The sequence below is a fragment of the Marmota marmota genome, unplaced genomic scaffold, assembly GCF_001458135.2.
Source record: "Marmota marmota marmota unplaced genomic scaffold, marMar, whole genome shotgun sequence".
In the NCBI taxonomy this organism is placed as follows: Eukaryota; Metazoa; Chordata; class Mammalia; order Rodentia; family Sciuridae; genus Marmota; species Marmota marmota.
In genome coordinates, this window is record NW_026000026.1 from 67,156,652 (window position 1) to 67,163,678 (window position 7,027).

The window sequence follows — 7,027 nt, forward strand, 5'->3', positions numbered from 1 at the left end:
ATCTTTTTCAGTCTTCATAAGACATGCAGGAACTTCTGAACTCCCTGATTACTCTGTATGGGCCATATGGACTCCGGATATTTTTTTCCAGATTATCTAAACTAGGCATCTCCCTTTAGTCATGAGAAGTACAGCACTACATATGACTGAGTTGTGCTGTCTAACATCCAGGGCAGGGATTTTAGCCTGGGAATCATGGATTCAGAAGGTATTTTAGGATAAATTAATGAATCTGGATGTAAAAAATATTGTATCATATTTTCAGCAACCACTAATTTCATCTTAGATTTTTTTCAACAAATCACAACAGATTTAAGAAATATGTGTGATTTTGCTGACAGCAGAAATTAGATATTTTCATATCATATTATAAACTTGGAAGATATTTTGACATATCTTCTAAACTTGTAAGTATCACACCTGTGGCTAAGTCTCATCTGATACATTAAAACAGATCATTTATATTACTATATTCAAATGTATTTTTATATTACCTTAACACTTGTTTAAATATATTTGGTTTCCTTTGTAATCTTCTTTTATACAATTAAAAAAATTATTCTGGTGAGTTTATATGCCTCCCTATGTCAAAGAAGCTTTTGCAGTTGCCCCAAAATATATCTGGGGAATATGCTCCTACTCAATCCCATGGTCTCAGAACCCCTGTTTTTATTTGGATGCTTGTTTAGCATACCCCAGCCCCACCAAGCCCCAACTCCCAGAGGAGTAACTCCTCAGGGATACCCTCTCTGCCTTAGTTCTACTGTTATTCCTTTCCACATTTCACCAGAGACACGCAGGGTGAATTTCCACTTTCTTTTAGATCTTTATGTCATAAACACTATTTTATAAACACTTTCCTTAGCCACATCACCACTCTTGTATACCTCACTTCTTGGATATTTAATGGTGGAATTGTTGCCATGAAGCTGCTTTACTGGAAGAAAGGAATTTTTAAAAATCTATTGGCTTATTTTTAAAATATTCCCACTAAATTTTTCCTTTAGTAAATGTCTAGACCATCACAAAGAATATGTATTATAATCTAGGTTTCTCCATTGTTCTTTAAAAGGTGAATGTTAGTTCTGCATTGTCTGACTACTCCCCCACATTTTCCATGTTTAACTAGGCAAAGGAGACTAGATACTCCATGAGATTCTGAACTCCTCCACTGGAATTGCATCTCTTCAATCCAAGGAATTTTGCTTCTTCCCAGGCATCCAGCCACCCTCACCCAGGCTTCTCACCGTGCATGTGGTCAAGCAAGCCTTCTCCATATGGGAAAAAGCCTTGGTGGATCTCTTACCATGTGAGAAAGTTGTGAATTGAGGAAATTCCTTTGCAGAAGAGCAGCAGAAAGCACGTTCTGAGACCTGATCCAAATCCTCTCCTATGTTCTTCACTCTATGCCTTGCTCGACTCCAAAGCCCAGTGGTCATGCCACATAAAGCCAATATGAACCATTGCTATCTTCCCAGTTCCCAGGTTCCTGTGATCGCTCAAGCTGCTCTTAGTTTCTGTATTACTAGCTGGGATCTATTTCTTAAGAGGTCAATATTTTTCAATAAAACACAGACTTTAGCCAGGCAAGGAGGTGCACACCTGCAATCCCAGAGGCTCAGGAGGCTGAGGCAAGAGGATCTCAAGTTTAAAGCCAGCCTCAATAAAATCTAGGCACTAAGCAACTCAGTGAGACCCTGTCTCTAAATAAAATACAAAATAGGGCTGGGGATGTGGCTCAGTGTTCGAGTACCCTAAATTCAATCCCTGATACCAAAAACCAAAACAAACAAACAAACAAACAAAAATAACAGCCTTTGCAAATATAATAAATATCTTAATATCTTCGTGTGTGGGGGTACGATTTGCTATGTCACTAAAACAAACAAAAACAAATGAATGAAACAAAACAAAAAACCCAGAAGACTATCAAATAAACTATATAGTGTTTTAGTGATGGATTCACATGATTCATCATTTATCCATAATGGTATTTCATGGCTTTTAAAGTTCTTTTCTTCCATTCTGTAGGTTTAGTTTGTTTTCCCTGTCTTCAGTTCTTGTGTTGATGTATGCTGAGTTTATAGGTTAGCTATTGCCACAATAATGTTGCATAGCACTGCTCCAAAACTGTGGTTTAAAATAACTCTTTTATTTTAGTCTTTTAGTACAAGGTAGTATGGTTGCTTGCAATTTTGTATCAGTGTTTTGTTCCTACCTGTTATACCCATGCCCTTTCTTACATAGAAGAGAGAATATTCCCCTTAGCTTTAGCCAAAGATCCCTTGACATCAGTCCCAGTTAACCAATAAAACATGAATCAAGATGTTACTATACAGGCATTTAGTAGGAAGTGATTAAAGTTTATCATCAGTAGACTCTAAGGTATGTTATCCTAGATAATACCAGTGATTCTGATCCAATCCATTGGAAGCCTTTAAAAGGAGAGAAGGACTTAAATTTCTTCCTGTACCCGAGAGTTCTAATCTATAGAACTTCAGAGCTGCCTAGTCATACACCCACCATTACATAAGCAAAAAACTGTGATAAATCTCTTAAAATAAATCTCCCATTTGTTATGTTTCTCTGCTTGTATCCTACTACACTGTGTGACTTATTTTTTTCTATTAGAATAAGGTAGAATCAATAGCGCACCAGGCCCCTAAGAAACCTTGAATGTCCTCACTCATTCTTTCTGCCTTTGACCTTCATAAAGAGATGAACATGCCTAACTTGTGTGCTGGTCCCCGGTAGTGGAGGAGAGCCCTGTGGAGCACACATGAGAAGCTAAGCCTTCTACATACCATCCACCTTGACCAGCTGAACTCCAGCTATCCTACAAGTACAGACATGATAGTAAATGGGTTATTTTCAACCAGAGATTTTTGGAGCAGAGCTATGCAACATTATTGTGGCAATAGCTAACCTGTAAACTCTGTTTAAAATGTTACATGGCTTCATCTATTTATGACTATCTTTATTTTAAATTCCATAATTTGTCATTACTTTGAAAACAAATATGAAGTTGCAAGTATTCTTCCAATAATGAACATTTATTTCACTACCATCCAATTAGTGCCCTGCTGTTTCTGTCTTCTTGCACACAACGAACTTGTCTCAGTGCCAAATCATAGTGCAATGGTTTTGAAGACATTTTAAACAGACATTTGACTCAACTCATGAAGTGCCAACAACACACACAGCTCCTGTGACATGGGGTCAATTGTGAACAGCCATGATCACATTCACACATGCAGAGGCACTAACAACCATGTCACAACTGTCACTTGGCTGACAGCAATTGTAAAGTGTCATCAATTACAGGAAACATGCCCCTTTCAAGATGTTAAACTATAATGTGCTTCTTGGAATCAGTGGGAAATGCTATGTCCCTAGTCTCTGCTTTTGCAGCTGGAATTGCTGTTCTGGAGCTGGACCTCCCTTTCTAGATAAGCTTTATTCTTTTCAAAATGCCTGATTTCAAGAAAGGTCTTAAAGATAACTTTCTGTCACTCCTACTCCTCCATCTGTTGCATATCATTAAGCTCTTGCTATATATTCTTTTTCTTGCAGGGTTGGAATGGCCACTAATTTTGGATAATTCTGCTCTCTGGTTGTAATTGAGGGATTTGGAATCAGTTTCTGATGCACATTGCTACTCATAGATGTGGGGAAGAAGAGCTCTTACCCTAGGCCCCAGATGTTAGCAAATTGTGCTCTGGTTCTCTCCCCACAGCCAGGGAGCCTATTGAGCTAAAAGGACATGCATTCCCAAAGCCTAGGCCCCTTCCCCAACTATGCTGTGTTAAGTTCATGGAAAGCCAGCCTGTGTTGCTAATGTCAGCATCCCCTGGACTGAGAGGTGGGCTAGTGGTGTTTGTTTACAGGAATACATATGCATCTTGGTCATGTGGGCTACACTAACAAAATATGCATGCATTAGGTCTCATGCAGCACAGATGGTAGGAAGAAAAGGAGGTGGGTAAGAAGCTAGGAACCCAACTCCCATTACCTTCTAGTGATATATTTTATTTATTTATAATTGTGGTAGAATATATTTAACATAAATTTTAACATTTTAACTATCTTTAAGGATGCAACTCAGTAGTGTTAAGTATATTCCACATTGTTAAGCAATCAGTAACCAGAAGTTTTCATCTTGCATAACTAAAATTCTATACCCATTAAACAACAATACACTATTTCTCTCTCTCTCCAAATCCATGGCAACCTTCACTCGCTTTTCTAATTCTATGCATTTGATTATTCTAGATATCTCTTATAAAAGAAATCATATGGAATTTGTCTTTTTTTTTTGGTACTGCAAATTAAATCCAAGGGTGCTTTACCACTGAGCTACATGCCCAGTCCTTAATTTTTTATTTTTGTATTTTGAGTTAGGTCTCACTAAGTTGCTAAGGTTGGCATTGAACTTGTGATCATCCTGTCTCAGACTCCTGCAACATTTGTCTTTATGTGACTGTCTTACTTCACTTAGAACAGTGTCCTGAGGGTTCATATATGTTGTATGTGTCAGAATTTCTTTCATTTTTAAGGCTGAATAATACTCCCAGTATGTAGATACCACATTTTATACCTATTAGTGGACACCTGGGTTACTTCAACTTTTTATTGTGGATAATGCTGATATGAACACAAATATATCTTCTTCTCTTTGAGTAACATGATATTTTAATGATGATAAAAGAACATGATTTATAGGAAGAATAAAATGCACTACATATATTAGTTTAATAATTTTGAAATATCAATGGTGCTACATCCTGTGCCACATCTCTTTAGTACTTTGATCTCAAGGCATATCAGAGCTTTGATCTCAGAGCCACATAAATAAATAGTCAGTTAAATACACTTAGTATTCAAAGATATTAGTGTATAAATGAAAAGTGATATTTTTCCATTCCTCCCCCAAAGCAATATGATTTTAACAGTAAGAACAAGTTGTCAATAGAAGAGATAATTACATTTGATGCTAGAGACTTTGCTTTATCTTGCTTCTTACAACAGGATATAATTGGGAATTCAACCCTGAACAAACCCATCTCTTGAAAATATTGTTGGAGGAAAGCTATTGCCAAATCCAATCAAACGCAGTTTCATTGCCATTGATGCCGCAGCTACAAAGTGAATGAAAACCACTGAAACACCTGCAGAGGTGCATTGCAACATCTCCAGTGTGTCTCCATTTTCCGATGCACCTGAGTAAATTGTAAGGAGTTTTTATTGCTTCATTTTACTTTTATAAAGTTAGTTTTAAGTGTTTTATAAATTTCTAAATATTTCAAATTAGAAGATATTTAGATCCATCTTTGTTTTGTGTTATAATTTATAAAGGTAGTGGGCTTATGTTGAACGTTTTCATCTCCTAAAATCACAATTTTATACTATGTTAAGTTCTTAGCAAAATACCTCAAATCTTTGTGTGTATTAGATATCAATTTCAAAACAAAGAAATCATAATTTAAAACACAAGTTTCAAAACATTACAAGTTAGGCTGAAGTTTTCTTTTGCTTGTTTGTTTCATTACCCCCAAGGCAATTTCCCTTTTCTTGGTTAAAAAAAAAAATCAAAGCTGAAACCATGGCTTTCATGATTATAAGATCTGGCCCAAATCTACATCTCCAATTTGATCTCCTTCTCATTCCTGTGGGGCCTTATCTCCAGCTCTGCAGAATTCTTTGCTCTTCTTCAAACATCCTAAACTTACTCCTATCCTGTCATGTTAGGCTGAATTACTCTGCAATAATTTATAACTCCAAAATCTCCAACTCTCATAACAGAAGGCTTTGTCTTCTCAGATCCATCATCCTTATTAAGGGAGTCCAGAGTGAAAGAGGAAAAAGTGTTTGTTTGTTTGTTTTTTAACATTCATTATTATTCAGAAGGGGGGATGATTATGATTATTCCAAGTCAACAAGTAAATGCTTCAGCCCAGAAGCAACACACATCTCCACTCAAAAGCATTGGCCAAAATTATCCATAGGACCACAACACAGTGAGGCCAGAAAATACAATGTTAGTATGTGTTTAAAGCAGGGAAAACGAGAAATATAGCAAGAAGCACAAATGGTAATCCTAGAGATTTCTTATTTGCCGTTTACCTTGCCTGGAAAGTCCCCCACCACCCCCCAAAAAGGCAAATGACTCACTTTTCACTCTATTTTAATCTCTGTTGAAATATTTAGAGAGGCTATCACTGCTGACTTGATTTAAGACGAACTTATCTCTGTCTCTTCACCATGTTTTATTTTTGTTCCTCACCTATTCCTACCTGAAATTAAATATTTTGTTGCTTGTGTTAAGCACATATATTAATTTTAATATGTAGAATGCTTTAGTTTCTGTAATATTCATTATTCATTGCTATATCCCCAGTGATTAAGGGTATCTCTTTATACATATGCAAATATGTATATGTGTATAGGTTGAAATGCCAGCTTCATATATATACTTCAATGACACAAACTTAATCTCACATATTTTAAATATAAAAAGAAAATTTAGTTTCTGAAGTTTTATAAAATCACTTAGATTTTCCTCATGAAGCTCCCTCTACTGGTTTTCTTGGGGAAGGGCAAAGATTAGGCTCACTAACTCAGGTTTAAAATTACCCAAATCTAGGAAATCAAGAGATCTTTTAAATATAAACTTGTTTTCTTTGGGAAACTTCTTTGCCTTCCAGGTTCATCTTCCCTTCATCCTATTTTCCAAAATGGCCTGTGGCTATATAGGGAGGAGTAGAGCCTATAAGGGTAGACAGAAGCCTGGGTCCTTAAATCCTCCCCACAGTCCTCTGACACTTCCCTGACCCTTTTTTTTTAATTTTAATTTGTCATATATGACAACAGAATGCATTACAATTAATATTATACATATAGAGCACAATTTTTCATATCTCTGGTTGTACAGAAAGTAGAGTCAGGAACTAGTATGCTTTCTTCACTAATGTGCTCTGAAGGTGGATCTCTCTCTCTCTCTCTCTCTCTCTCTCTCTCTCTCTCTCTC